General features: G+C 40.3%; 1 protein-coding gene across 4 annotated transcripts in view; it reads right to left on the reverse strand.

Annotated features, from left to right (window-relative positions):
* The window catches only part of LOC129016189 (late cornified envelope protein 2B), a 56749-nt gene that overhangs the window by 16608 nt on the left and 24496 nt on the right, over positions 1-15645 (reverse strand). For 2 of the 4 annotated variants that reach the window (XM_054455318.1, XM_054455298.1), the window contains exon 2: positions 9300-9418. The exons of 1 other annotated variant lie outside the window; for it this stretch is intronic. The gene's annotated coding sequence lies outside the window, so the exon portion shown is untranslated. Of the gene's footprint in view, positions 1-5745; positions 5911-9299; positions 9419-15645 lie in introns of all 4 variants that reach the window. One more of the 4 variants, XM_054455309.1, reaches the window with a different exon arrangement.

Raw genomic sequence — 15645 nt, forward strand, 5'->3', positions numbered from 1 at the left:
TAATAGCTCTCCACCACATCAATCAGAAGGGTCTCTGTAGGCTGGAGAAACTGTAAGCTGGGTGTCTTTGAGACATCCCCACCCCGAGGCTGTAAGAGTGAAAAGGACGAGGAAGAACCACATAGGCATCCTCTCCGGATCACTGTACATTTGGAAATGGGCTTCTATTTTGATGTGTGGATGTCAAGAGGGCTTAATTCAATTAGCTTTACCTGTGCATGAGAAGGAACAAAGAATCAGAGCAGGGGATAATATGCTTCCTTCATTTGGACTCAGGGAAACCATGGCAGTCCTCTGCAGAAATCCTCTTTTATGTAACAGCTAGGTCCGCCACAGAGACTGAGCACAAAATTGTACATTTATCTCATATTTTATTATAAGAGCATTTAGGAAACAATGTCTTTTTATATGAAAGGACATTTTCTTTCATAGTCACCTAAAAGACAATTATTTAAAGGAATATTTTGAACATATTACAGTAATATTTTCCCTGATACACCATTATATCCTTAATTTATTTATTTCAATGGTGTGTTCATATTTTAGGTTATTTCGTCTTATTTTATTTATTAAAACAAAGCATTTACGTATTTTTAAAAGTTAATTTCTTTATGTTGGAGGGTTGATTTTTCTTCTATTCATCCAAAGTTAGGAACCTTAGTAGTGTATTCAGGAAGAAGAAATGGGAATTGGTAAGTAGATGGAAACATAAAATATTTAAAAATAGAAGCAAGGAAACTTGAAAATATTTATTGTGGCAAAGCAGCTTGTTCAGAGCAATCACATCCAAACCTCAAGAGAGCAAATTTTGAGCCCAGCCTCAAGTCACTGTGCCAATGGCTGCTTCTGAGACACAGCTCAGGCATAGCAATGCTCTGAGGCAAGAGCTCTTGAAGGGATGAAAGGCACTGATGAACGAGATGCATGAGACTGGTGCAGGTTGTTGGTATTTCGGTCACTCAGGTGATGCTCAAAGTCCTGGTAGCAGCAGCCCCAAAGCAATAGCTGGAGCCCTGATGCCATCATCAGCTGAGACCACAGCAGCCCCAGAGCTAGGCCCACAGCAGGAAGAGACTTGAACAGGGCACCTTAGGAGGGCCCTTAGGGGGACACTTTGGGGGGCACTTGGTAGTGGGTCCTTTAAGAGGAGGCTGGCACAGCTGCTGGGTTTGCTGGCAGTACATCTTTGTGGGAGTTCAGTCAACCTAAAAGCCAATACAGGTGTTTTATAGACTTGTTAAATCTTAGATCACTGTTTCCTCCTTTGGAATCTACCCTGGGGCTGCTGATATATTGAACAAATCATAACTCCCCCACCCTCCCCCACACACACAGTCAAGCCAAAGCCTCCATCTTGTTCATTTCTCTGTCTCTAAGATATGGCACAGTTCTTGTCACATATATGATGTCCAATAAATGTAGATTTCCCCCTGAAATGGAAGCACCATAAGAGCAGGGATTATCCTCCCCTCTTTTGCATACTTCCATATTCCAATGTCTAGAATAACACCAGGTAATTAGTAGGAGCTCAATATATAGTTGGTGATATAGGAATAATATATGAATGAATAAATAAATGAGAAAAGAAAGGTAGCCAAGAAGGGAGGGAGGAAGAGATTGGGGAAGGGAAGGAGGGAGGGAATTATATCTGAGGTAGAGGAAAGGATAGCAGTTGGCATTTCACGGTAATATTGGGTATTGCCATTTTCTCTGTGTGCCTCTGCCATCTTCTCTAAGCATCTAGAAATGGATCTATGAGATGTGAATATCGTGGAATAATCCCTCCCCAGCCAGCTGACTCAGTTGCCAGAAGCCAGACATTGGCAAGAATTTGGACTGGCTAATCCCTCTAATTCCCAGGGACTCTTAATTCCCAGGCTGGATCTTCCTAGGCCAACATCTCAACTCCTATTACCCTCTTTTTTCCTGTCTTTCCTTTCCGCCTGTGATTTTCAACAGCTACTTACCCTTTCAGTTGTGCTCTGTCTAGGTTCCAAAAGATCCACTCACCCTGGTCAGACCCAGTGTGGAACAGGCAGTCCCCAGGGTGTCAGGGCAGATAAGAAGTGGGGTCCTGACACACATTTTATAGGCAGGCACTCGCCTGACTGGGCCTTAGTGAGCCATGGTTCTGGGTGGAGCAGGAAGTGGTTCCTCCCATACTGAGGCATCTGCAGGGTAATTCCTGACATTTCCCTCCCTGTCTCTTCAAACCATCCTTCCCAGGGAGATACTGAGTTACTCTTCTGAAGCTAGAGAACGAAATCTCATCAAAGTATATTATTTCCTAGGCTGGGACTCCATAAAGCAGCATAGGATTCCTGACCCTTGAGACAAGAATCTGTTTTCTCAAGACTCTATGGTCCTGTTCCTTCTTGGAAATAAATGAATAAGTTTCCTTTCTTCCTAATTCAGTCTGTGATCCAGCTTCTCGCTCTCTTTCTCTTTCTCTTTTCAAAAACATATATTAACTATAACTTTTTAAAGAGGACTATTTTTTAAAATTTTTTTTCAAAATAAGGGATCCTATTGCATTCATTGAATGTTGGTGTTCTCCGTGTCTATCAAAGATCTTCTGTAAGAACTGGATACTTAACACTCTTTCCCTTCATAAAGTCTTCCCAATTTTAAGAAACTATGTTTTGCTCTTACATTTTACTTAAACATTTGACATTTCAATGCCTTTCTGCTAGCAAGAAAGAGTATAAATATCTAAGATTTCTTAAAACATCAGGTACAATTGCTTTTGAACTATATAGACCTATTTTCACTTTATAAGTCACATTTTTCTGCCAGTAAAATTGTTACAAGTTCACAAAATGAAATAAGTACATTATTATTTCAGGATATTCTTTTTGTCCATCAGTTCCTCCATGTTAACCTATTAGAGATTTGTATCAGTCTGTGTCCATTCGGGAAAACAGAAACACTCCTTATTTTGACAGAAACAATAAGCATTGGATTAAACAGGTATTAGAGGATTGAAAAGGCAAATATGGAGAATTCTAGCATCACACGGAGTGGCTATTGCCACACTAAGGATAGGGAACAAGGGAAAGGAGTTGGACTTCTTGAAACCTAGGAATTTAGAGGACAGACCTGCAGAGCAAGAACCCAAACTTCTGAGGTGGGACACTGGCTAGTGGGGTCGGTGCTTCTGAGGAAAGGAGAAGAGGATGGTTCTGGAAGTGTGGAGAAAACTGGGAACAGGAACCAACTGCTGCTGCCAGATTTAAAAAAAAAAAAATCTATGGGGTGACACAGGCCTTTCTTTCTCTCCTGACTTCCGCGTCTCTTGCGCCCCCTAGTGACAAAACCTAATAGAGGACTGCCCGCAAAGTAGAACCACAGTTGCAAAGCCCAGGCCAACATCACGAAGTAGAGCCCCGAAGGGTAGTTTGGAGCTGACAGACAAGAGTTTATCAGTCCACAGACAGCTGCTGGGGTAGATGGAGAAAATAGAGAAACATGTTTCAAGGAGGGATGCATGCATGATTCCACACTTTAAAAGTGCAACTAAAGTGAGTAAATGCATAGTAAGTAGATCTATGTGACTCCAGTTGAGGGTTTGCATTGCTGAAAAATGGAAGGAGGAAGACTATATTAAAAAGCCAAGTTGTAGTCAGCAGATGAAGCTGAAAATTAGGAGAAAAATTTTTATTTAATTGACTTCCTTCTATCGGTAGTAAGGAGACAGTGCAAGCTTTTGTGCAAGCCTCAAAGTGTTTAGGGTCCAACAGTAGACTGGGAATTAAAAAAAAAAGTCCTCTAGCTCTGGCTTTGCCTGCATTTTCATTTGTGACTTGGGATCAGTCACTTCACCTCTATGAGCATCAGTTTCTCCATCTAAGGTCCCTCTGACTTTAAAAATGTAATGGCGATATAATGAAAGCAGTTTTATGTTTTTTTTAAAAGTGCCTATCTGCAGCTCCAACAAGGAGAAGAAGCACGATTATCCTAATATATTTTCTTTTTTAAGAGATATTTTTATGTCACCTAGGCTGGTCTCAAACTCCTGGTCTCAAGCAATCCTCCCACCTCAGCCTCCCGAGTAGCTGGGACTATAGGCACACACCACCACGCCTGGCTCTAATAGATTTTAAAATGTCTTTTGATAACAAAAAAGTTTAATAAAATTCTAGTGTCAGTCAAAATGAAGAAAAAATAACCTAAACTTCTGAGTTCCAGTTCAAGAAGGCTGACTGAACACGTGCTGCAGACTTTTGCTAATTACTGTTTAGTGGAATAAGAATATTCTCTTTGATTACAGGTTTTCAGAGGTCTGTATTGAGAATGGTATTAAAGTTTGTTAAATGTTTTTTTCTGCATCTATTGAGATGATCTTTTTGTTTTTTCTTTAATCTGTAAATACACTGATTACATTGGTAGATTTTCTAATTACAAAACATACCTTCCCTTGAAAACTTTCCTCATTGGATAAGATGAAATAGTTATTGAGAGACCAGTTCTCCTAACTAACATAACTATAAAATTCAGATTAAACCAGAAATTGTGTTTTGGAAGGCAGCAGAGAAGTGCTGAGGCAGTGTGAACTGGAGGAGCTAAGACTCCAGGGAGAGGAGCTGACTTCTGCAACCACTTTTAATCCTGAGAGTATTTGTCAATTCTGGGCAGGTAAAACACTGAGAATCCAGATTTTAAGCATGGAAATAACATAGCTGGGAGACAAAGAAATCAACTGAGCCTGTAGCAGAGACATGGAGGCCCTCAAGTGCACACTTAGTTTTCCCCTAAGGTATTTGACAAGTCGGGGATATGTAGGACAATAAGCTAAAACCTAAGTGGGAAGTCTCTAAGATGTTGCAAAGCTTTTCGTGGTTTATGAGACGAAGATTAGAGTTCAGGAATATATCCATTAACTATGGCCTCAATTATAGCGCACAACGACAAAGTAATAAACAAAATACATAGAACAATTATTGATTTAGTTTGTGAGAGTGCAGGTCTTCAGGGTGATGGAGACCTAGGCTGGTCTCAGCTGGTGGCTCAGCTCTGCTCCACAGGTCTTTCATTCCTCCTTTTGGGGCCTGTAGGCTATCTTGGACATGTTTTCCTTGTGGGCGTGGGATACCATCATTGCTGCCTTATTCTATTGACCAAAGAAAACCAGAAGGCCAAACTCGAGGTCAAGGGATTAGGAAATATATTTTGCTCCTCAGTGAGGGGAACTGCAAAGTCACAATGCATAAGGGCATGAATACTGGTAACAATGCAATCTATCTCTACCATGGAAAACCAAGGGAGGGGAGGCATCACCAAATACTTCAGACAAATTCTAGGTTTATCGAAGACTTGAAAGGAGAAGAAAAGCATATATCTTTATTCAGAAAAAATAAAAGCAAATATATATTATGTTATCTGAGTGAAAAAATAATTTAAATATTTAAAATTGAGGAAAACATAAATGTGTATACCCAGAAAACAATGCAATAAAATGAGACGGCACACAATATGAAAAATTTTACCATAAATAAAGCAAAAATGTATATGAGTGACAACTAATTGTGAACAAATGAACTTTGATATGTATGCATAGTTAGTCTAAATGAAGAATGGAAATGAGCAATATAAGTCTTCTGTTAGGATTCTTAAAATATAAAGAACATACTTCAGGGGAAATTTTGGCAGTCAACATGCATGTACTACCTGGATTATCTCTTGTCCCGTTTTACTGCTCTTCTGCACACTGACCACCCCACCCCCCACCTTCTGGTGTTTTCTCACCTTCAACAGCCAGCACCTGCAGCTCTTCATCAGTATCTAGGCTGCCCTTGAGTTCTGGAGCCACATTGCCCATACATGCAGAAAGCTGGAAGTACTAGGGATGTCCAGGTGGGCAGGTCCTAAATTCCCTTAGTTTTCTCCCATCTGAGAATGTCTCTATATCACCTTCATTGTTGAAAGACAGAAGATTATTTGCCGCACATAAATATCTAGTTGACAATTGTCATTTTTGTTGTTTTCCTTCAGTACTTTAAAAACGATAAGCTACTTTCTTTTGGCCTCTGTGATTTCCGATAAGAAATCTGCAATGATTTGAATGTTTGCTCCTGTTTTAGTGATGCATCATTTTTTCTGGCTGTTTTCAAGATTACTCCTTTGTCTTTAGTTTTCAGCTGATGTTACCAGGGTTTTTTGAGCTTAGCTTGGGATCACTCTTGGTGATTTCATGAGTTTTGGGTTCACTCTGATTCTTGAATCTGTATGTTTATTTCTTTTACTAAACTTGAAAAGTTTCAACCATTATTTCTTCACACATTTTTTTCAGTTCTACACTCATTCTTCTGTCTTTCTGGGATTTCAATGGCATAAATGATAGATTTTGTTATTGTCTCACAGATCCCTGATGCTCTGCTAATTTCTTGTTTGTTTTTCTCTCTGTTGTTTAGATTAGATTATTTCTCTTGATCCATTTTCAAGTCTACTGACTCTTTGTCATCTCCATTCTGCTATGAAATTTATCCAGTGGCTTTTTGAAAATTTAATTATTGTGTTTTTTAGTGTTAACATTTGTATTTGGTTCTTCTTTATATTATTATCTTTGCTGAGACTTTTTATTTTAACATTATTTCAATAGTGTTTATAATTGCTCATTTGAGCATTCGTATAACAGCTGCTTTAAAGTCTTTGCCAGATAATTTCAATATTTGTGTTATCTGAGCATTGGTTTCTGTTTATTGTTTTTTCCCGTGTGAGTGACATTTTCATGGTTCTTCTTTTGTAAGGTAATCGTTTGTATACTGGATATTTTTAACATTCTAACCAAGACTCTGGATCTTGTTTAAATTTGGTGGAAAATGTTGATGTTTTCATTTTAACGGGCAACCTTCTATGTAAAACTATTCCAATTATCAATTAAGTTTTTGAAATTTTTGTAGTGCTGTTCATAACTGTCCAGAGTGAGTGCCAACCAGCATCAGCCTGAGATCTGGGAAGTAGAACCTCTATTAATAAGTTATCACGTTTTTGTCTGCTAATGAGGATCAGATCCTTGCACATGTGTCCTTGTAGCAAACTCTGGAATTCATAAACAATTTTATGGGGGCTCTTTCCTGAGCTTCTGTCTCTCCCTCTGCAATCTCCTCAGTACTTTCAGGTTCAGCGAGGCTCACCTTCATGGTCTTCTTGCCAGAAATTGAGCCTCTAGTTGCCCTTCTCTGCCACACATTTATATGACTAGGCCCATGTCTAGGACCAAGAATTGGGAAGACAGCGAGAGAAAGAAAGCAATAGGAGTTGGCCCCACCCTTTTGGGATTACAGCTCCATGAAATGGAGAAGGAGTTCCTCTTCTCACATTATACTCCTGCTAGCTCCCTTATCAGCTGCTGTCACTGCCATCCACCATGGAGTTGCCTGAGATATGGGGTATGAAAGAACAAGGAGATTGAAATGGGAGACTTCCACATCTTCTATGGGCTTACCCTTTTGCTCCTCAAGCCAGAACTAGCTGACTTCTTCAAAAACTTTGTATCTGCCCCACAGCGCTCATTTCCAGGTTTCCACCTGCATTAAGTTCAGGCCAGGAGAAACCAAAGGAGGAAAAGGGAAGCTATGCACCTTTTCAGTTCTACCTTTTGAATTCTCATGTCCTTCCCCTGTCTGTCTGCTGTGATTTCTAGCTCCCAACTAGCTAGTTCCTGTCAGTCTTCCCAGGTTTTATGGTTGCATTGAGTGGAAGAAAGAGAATTTTACTCCATACATAGATAAAAGTCTCTGAATTATAATGTGAAGTATTTATTCTAATTCATTGTCTTCCTTTCCTTCTTCAGGTATACAAATTATATGTAAATTAGATCTCCATTGTCTGTCTTCTATATTCATTACCTTCTGTCTTACCCTTTAGGGGTTTTTCTTGTTGTTGTTATTCTTTTATATTTTCTAACTTGTGGGTCCCTTACTGTACATTTAGTTGTATTTATTATTCCTTGGACATCTCATAAGGAGTTTTGTATTTTGATTCAATTTCTTTTTTCTTGTCTTTTGATTCAATTTCTTTTCATATTCAGTATATTTATAATACTTTTTTTAAAAAGTATTAGGGGCAAAAAGCGCTGATGAATTAAGAATTTACTTCATAGAATATCAAAGAATCTTATGTATTCATTTTAAACAATGGTGAATTATTTCTAATACCTCTGATGTTAATGGAATCTTTTTAAATGCTTGTGACTTTATGTTCTTATCATTTAAGCCTGTGAATTCATACTCTGCTAGGGAGTATTAGAGATTCTGACTGGAAATAATTACAAGGGAAAGGCTCCAGTGTCTCTGTCAAGCCCCCAGTGAGGTCAAGGCCCCAGTTTATAGTCCAAGCATCAGGAAACCAGCTCATCAGGTGAGGACTTTACCTCAGTACTTCTCCTTCCCCCACCCTGGCAAAAAATATTACCTACCTTTCAGATTGTAGTCTACCACCTTCTAGGGGGTCGGAGAAAGAGGGATGAGGATGTGAAACTCAAACTAATTTAATTCCCAACCCTTTTCCTGAGTTCTTCACAAGAGCAGGGTTTCTCTATGTTTCCCTGGCTTTACTCAAGAGGGAACTTAATCCTCCGTGGTAGCTCCCTGACCACCATACCCTGGGGTCTGAAAATAGTTGAAAGGAAAACTTGCCAAGAACTCTCATCCTTAAGAATGAGAAATATTTTTAAATAGAGGAGTCCCAATTCCAGAATAGGCAAACAAACAAACAACAACAACAACAACAAATACCCAGAAAACCCATCCTGGCAAGACTAATCTAGGTTAAAAAAAGAGAAGTTATCATCAAATATTATAAATTAAAAAGTTATGTATCTTCATAACAGTAATAAAGCAGAGAACAAAATATAAAAATAAAAGACTGTCAATAGCTATACACTGCCAACGTTGAAAGCTTAGACAAAATGGAAAACATACATTAAAAAGTATAGTCTAGTAAAATAAGCTCAAGAAGAGACAAAAAGTATGAATTCTCTTATAACTAGTTGAGAAACTAAAGTACTATTAAGAAACATAGAAAACAATGGCCAAAATTGTTTTCTAGGCAAACAGTACAAAACTATAAAGGAGTAGATTGTTTCAAATTTATTTAAGCATATTGGGCATAAAAATTCAATCATTTGGAAAAGCAGATTAGCACTCCATTATAAATTTAAATTCTTAGCTACTAAATACACCAAGATTCAGCAATTCTGCTCCTAGAAGACATGTACAAGAATGCTTAGAGTAAACATCTGAAAACCACAAAACTGCCAAATCCAGAGACGTCCTTTGGTTTTGCACAGACACACTTACCAGGAAGAGTCTCAGAATTAGCTCAGGCTGCAGAGGTGTCCAAAAGGATGAAGAAGAAGAACCAGGGACACCTTTCATAGGAGGAGTCCCCAGGCTGGGCTCAGAGATGAGCCTTGTCTCTGGAAAGAGCAGGAGAAAATCTCTCACAACCAAGGAACACTTAGGGCCATTCCTGACATTCTCCTTCCAAAAGAGCTGCAGTAGCACTCCGGCCTCTCACTGGGGCCCAAGACCTGTGGGCCTTCAATAGGTCACACCCTTTCCCAAATATAAGCCTCAGATGGCCTGAGATCCCAAGAACCTGGTCACTGGGCTGAGGCTCTAAGGCCCGGGTTGCTGCGTGCCAGTCCCTTCTCATGAAATAGGTGGTCACGTCTTTCTTGCCAGGCTTTGTGAGGTGGGGCTTAGATGAGACAAATAGGAAAGAGAGGATAGAAAACTTTAAGAGAGTTTTTTCAAAATAATCTACAAGACTGGATGTCCCTTTGTGTATATATGATGGGGAAAAGGGATAGATCAAAGATTATACCAAGATATCAAATGTCTTGACCAGAGAAATGATCATATGGTGGAAAGAGAACAAATATTGGGAGGGGTGTAGATTTGAGGTCCTAGCAAGACCTTCTGATGAATGAAGAGGTTCTGGAGACATTTAGAGATACCACCTTGGAGGTTATCGATTCCCAGTCTAAAGGGACTTGGAGATAAACTTCTGAAATCATCACCCTGGCATTCATCATTATTTACTCATCCATCTAACATAATTATTTATTTATTTGAACAACCACTTTACAGGGAACCAAGAGGATGAGTACAGGTTTTCTTTACTCAGGAGCTCTCACATTCTGATAGGATCAGAATTGTAGAGATAAACACACATATTTTATAATGTTTTAAAATACTAGTAAGAAATCTTATGGAGTAGGGACAACTTTGTGAAATAGTATGCTGTTTCATATGCATTTCATTTCATGGAACAGTGAGAAGGCACACTAAAAAAACTTGGACACCGGTGGGTGTAATGAAGTGCTTCTCTATCCCCCAGCTACCAAAAACCAGGGGAATTGGCTGTTTTGTGCTTTAGTACTCACCGCCAATTAAGTATATAAGTGTGTGTGTGTTTGTGTGTGTACATGCATGGATACACACACACACACCACATGTAAGTGCCCATACACTTCAGTCCTGCCTCTCACTCCATCATGGTTGCTACAAACATCTCTTCACAGAGAATGAGGAAACTCAGGCTGACAACACCAAAGAAAAAGTTGGACTAAGCAAAGTATCTCACATATCTCATTGCAAAGTAATGATTCAGGAGATGAAATTCAGAGCCACCTGCTTTGGACCTTATGAGCTTTTCTCATGCAAAGAAGTGCTTCAGAGATTCTAGTGGACTGTGAGCCTCTCAAGGTTAGAGGTTGTGTCTGATTCACCTCCAAATCCCAAATTCCAGACTGATGTCCACAGACCTCATCTGGTGTGCTAAATGAATGTCCATTTAACCAAACACTTTGTTCATTTTTTTATCCACTTTACATTTGGCCTGAAAGCTTGTGGAGGGTAGGGACCTTGTCCGAAAATAGGTAATAAATAAATTGAGAATGGAGCACCTCTAAAAGAGACTTTTTGAGGTCATACGTTTCTCCTTATTTGGGAACCTCAGTGAGGGAGTGGCCACTGCCATTTAGTTCACAGCTTTATTCTGCTTCTCAAACAATGAATGGTACAATGACTGCCTTCAATAAATGAAAAAATCTGTCTAACTCAAACTCTTCCCTGATTTTTCAATGTCAAGCTGTACTCAATCCCTCAGTCAATGTCATCTCCCATTCCTCATTCCCAGGGATAACTGGACTCCAGATTTAGAAGCTCCCTAGCATGGCAAGCCCTTCTCAGGCCACTTGTCAGAGTTTAGGGATAAGCTCCTTAAAAGTAGCAACCATAAGTGACCATCTTTTGACCGCCCCATAAGGCCTAGATGCTGTTCATTTGTTTTAGCATGCATTATTGAGCATCTTCTATGTACCAAACATATGCTACATATTTTCTTTCTTAATGTTCAAATTAATGAGTATTAGGGTACTCATTGATCATTTAAAAAAGAACACAGGGCTGGAGCCAAGATGGCTGAATAGGAACAGCTCCGGTCTACAGCTCCCAGAGTGAGCAACACAGAAGACGAGTGATTTCTGCATTTCCATCTGAGGTACTGGGTTCATCTCACTAGGGAGTGCCAGACAGTGGGTGCAGGACAGTGGGTGCAGCACACCATGCACGAGCCGAAGCAGGGCAAGGCATTGCCTCACTCGGGAAGCACAAGGGGTCAGGGAGTTCCCTTTCCTAGTCAAAGAAAGGGGTGACAGACGACACCTGGAAAATCCAGTCACTCCCACCCCAATTCTGCACTTTTCCGACGGGCTTAAAAAAATGGCACACCAGGAAATTATATCCCGCACCTGGCTTGGAGGGTCCTACGCCCATGGAGTCTCACTGATTGCTAGCACAGCAGTCTGAGATCAAACTGCAAGGCGGCAGACAGGCCGCAGGGGGGGTGGGGCGCCCGCCATTGCCCAGGCTTGCTTAGGTAAACAAAGCAGCCAGGAAGCTCCAACTGGGTGGAGCCCACCACAGCTCAAGGAGGCCTGCCTGCCTCTGTAGGCTCCACCTCTGGGGGCAGGGCACAGACAAACAAAAAGACAGCAGTAACCTCTGCAGACTTAAATGTCCCTGTCTGACAGCTTTGAAGAGAGCAGTGGTTCTCCCAGCACACAGCTGGAGATCTGAGAATGGGCAGACTGCCTCCTCAAGTGGGTCCCTGACCCCTGACCCCTGAGCAGCCTAACTGGGAGGCACCCCCCAGCAGGGGTGGACTGACACCTCACACGGCCAGGTACTCCTCTGAGACAAAACTTCCAGAGGAATGATCAGACAGCAGCATTCGCAGTTCACGAAAATCTGCTGTTCTGCAGCTACCACTGCTGGTACCCAGGCAAATAGGTTCTGGAGTGGACCTCTAGCAAACTCCAACAGACCTGCAGCTGAGGGTCCTGTCTGTTAGAAGGAAAACTAACAAACAGAAAGGACATCCACACCAAAAACCCATCTGTACATCACTGTCTTCAAAGACCAAAAGTAGATAAAACCACAAAGATGGGCAAAAAACAGAGCAGAAAAACTGGAAACTCTAAAAAGCAGAGCGCCTCTCTTCCTCCAAAGGAACGCAACTCCTCACAAGCAACGGAACACAGCTGGACGGAGAATGACTTTGATGAGTTGAGAGAAGAAGGCTTCAGATGATCAAACTACTCTGAGCTAAAGGAGGAAATTCAAACCAAAGGCAAAGAAGTTGAAAACTTTGAAAAAAATTTATACGAATGTATAACTAGAATAACCAATACAGAGAAGTGCTTAAAGGAGCTGATGGAGCCAAAGCCAAGGCTCAAGAACTACGTGAAGAATGCAGAAGCCTCAGGAGCTGATGTGATCAACTGGAAGAAAGGGTATCAGTGATGGAAGATGAAATGAATGAAATGAAGTGAGAAGGGAAGTTTAGAGAAAAAAGAATAAAAAGAAACAAACAAAGCCTCCAAGAAATATGGGACTATGAGAAAAGACCAAATCTCTGTCTCATTGGTGTACCTGAAAGTGACGGGGAGAATGGAACCAAGTTGGAAAACACTCTGCAGGATATTATCCAGGAGAACTTCCCCACCCCAATCTAGCAAGGCAGGCCAACATTCAGATTCAGGAAATACAGAGAACGCCACAAAGATACTCCTCGAGAAGAGCAACTCCAAGACACATAACTGTCAGATTCACCAAAGTTGAAATGAAGGAAAAAATATTAAGGGCAGCCAGAGAGAAAGGTCGGGTTACCCACAAAGGGAAGCCCATCAGACTAACAGTGGATCTCTCGGCAGAAACTCTACAAGCCAGAAGAGAGTGGGGGCCAATATTCAACATTCTTAAAGAAAAGAATTTTCAACCCAGAATTTCATATCCAGCCAAACTAAGCTTCATAAGTGAAGGAGAAATAAAATACTTTACAGATAAACAAATGCTGAGAGATTTTGTCACCACCAGGCCTGCCCTAAAAGAGCTCCTGAAGGAAGCACTAAACACGGAAAGAAACAACTGGTACCAGCCACTGCAAAATCACGACAAATTGTAAAGACCATTGAGGCTGGGAAGAAACTGCATCAACTAATGAGCAAAATAACCAGCTAACATCATAATGACAGGATCAAATTCACACATAACAATATTAACCTTAAATGTAAATGGGCTAAATTCTCCAATTAAAAGACACAGACTGGCAAATTGGATAAAGAGTCAAGACCCATCAGTGTGCTGTATTCAGGAAACCCATCTCATGTGCAGAGACACACATAGGCTCAAAATAAAGGGATGGAGGAAGATCTACCAAGCAAATGGAAAACAAAATAAGGCAGGGGTTGCAATCCTAGTCTCTGATAAAACAGACTTTAAACCAACAAAGATCAGAAGAGACAAAGAAGGCCATTACATAATGGTAAAGGGATCAATTCAACAAGAAGAGCTAACTATCCTAAATATATATGCACCCAATACAGGAGCACCCAGATTCATAAAGTCCTGAGTGACCTACAAAGAGACTTAGACTCCCACACAATAATAATGGGAGACTTTAACACCCCACTGTCAACATTAGACAGATCAGTGAGACAGAAAGTTAACAAGGTACCCAGGAATTGAACTCAGCTCTGCACCAAGCGGACCTAATAGACATCTACAGAACTCTCCACCTCAAATCAACAGAATATACATTCTTTTCAGCACCACACCACACCTATTCCAAAATTGACCACACTGTTGGAAGTAAAGCTCTCCTCAGCAAATGAAAAATATCAGAAATTATAGCAAACTGTCTCTCAGACGACAGTGCAATCAAACTAGAACTCAGGATTAAGAAACTTACTCAAAACCGCTCAACTACATGGAAACTGAACAACCTGCTCCTAAAAGTCTACTGGGTAAATAACAAAATGAAGGCAGAAATAAAGATGTTCTTTGAAACCAACAAGAACAAAGACACAACATACCAGAATTTCTGGGACACATTCAAAGCAGTGTGTAGAGGGAAATTTATAGCACTAAATGCCCACAAGAGAAAGCAGGAAAGATCCAAAATTGACACCCTAACATCACAATTAAAAGAACTAGAAAAGCAAGAGCAAACACATTCAGAAGCTAGCAGAAGGCAAGAAATAACTAAAATCAGAGCAGAAATGAAGGAAATAGAGACACAAAAAACCCTTCAAAAAATTAATTAATCCAGGAGCTGGTTTTTTGAAAGGATCAACAAAATTGATAGACCACTACCAAGACTAATAAAGAAGAAAAGAGAGAAGAATCAAATGGATGCAATAAAAAAGGATAAAGGGAATATCACCACCTATCCCACAGAAATACAAACTACCATCAGAGAATACTACAAACACCTCTATGCAAATAAGCTAGAAAATCTAGAAGAAATGGATAAATTCCTCGACACATACACTCTCCCAAGACTAAACCAGGAAGAAGTTCAATCTCTGAATAGACCAATAACAGGCTCTGAAATTGTGGCAATAATCAATAGCTTACCAACCAAAAAGAGCCCAGGACCAGATGGATTCACAGCCGAATTCTACCAGAGGTACAAGGAGGAACTGGTACCATTCCTTCTGAAACTATTCCAATCAATAGAAAAAGAGGGAATCCTCCCTAACTCATTTTATGAGGCCAGCATCATCCTGATACCAAAGCCTGGCAGAGACACAACAAAAAAAGAGAATTTTAGACCAATATCGTTGATGAACATTGATGCAAAAATCCTCAATAAAATACTGGCAAACTGAATCCAGCAGCACATCAAAAAGCTTATCCACCATGATCAAGTGGGCTTCATCCCTGGGATGCAAGGCTAGTTCAATATACACAAATCAATAAATGTAATCCATCATATAAACAGAACCAAAGACAAAAACCACATGATTATCTCAATAGATGCAGAAAAGGCCTTTGACAAAATTCAACAGCCCTTCATGCTAAAAACTCCCAATAAATTAGGTATTGATGGGACGTATCTCAAAATAATAAGAGCTGTCTATGACAAACCCACAGCCAATATCATACTGAATGGGCAAAAACTGGAAGCATTCCTTTTGAAAACTGGCACAAGACAGGGATGCCCTCTCTCACCACTCCTATTCAACATAGTGTTGGAAGTTCTGGCCAGGGCAATTAGGCAGGAGAAGGAAATAAAGGGAATTCAATTAGGAAAAGAGGAAGTCAAATTGTCCCTGTTTGCAGATGACATGAT

Source organism: Pongo pygmaeus, chromosome 1 (assembly GCF_028885625.2).
Source record: "Pongo pygmaeus isolate AG05252 chromosome 1, NHGRI_mPonPyg2-v2.0_pri, whole genome shotgun sequence".
In the NCBI taxonomy this organism is placed as follows: domain Eukaryota; kingdom Metazoa; phylum Chordata; class Mammalia; order Primates; family Hominidae; genus Pongo; species Pongo pygmaeus.